The sequence below is a fragment of the Cinclus cinclus genome, chromosome 22 (genome assembly GCF_963662255.1).
Source record: "Cinclus cinclus chromosome 22, bCinCin1.1, whole genome shotgun sequence".
In the NCBI taxonomy this organism is placed as follows: Eukaryota; Metazoa; Chordata; class Aves; order Passeriformes; family Cinclidae; genus Cinclus; species Cinclus cinclus.
In genome coordinates this window covers 10,480,012-10,480,307 of record NC_085067.1, presented here as the reverse complement: position 1 = coordinate 10,480,307, position 296 = coordinate 10,480,012, and positions in this window count along the sequence as shown.

Genomic DNA, 296 nt, shown 5'->3' with positions numbered 1-296 from the left:
CGGCAGCAGGGCTGGGCAGACACAAGCAGCATCTCCTCCCTCCGGCTGCGAACTGCGGCCCCGGCACTGCGGCAGCGTCCCCGCTCCGCCGGGAAGGGCAGGAGCATCCCGGCCGCCGGCGGCCCGAGCAGGTGCCGCTGCCGCTGACAATAGAGGGAGGGCGGGCGGAAGACGGGCAGACTCCACCTCTCTCCCAGGGCCGCCAAGCGCGGCTCTGCCATCTGAGCGTCTCCGTGACGGGCAAGACAGAAAATGGAGCGGGCGGCGGGATCGCGGGACCGCGGGCACAGCCCGTT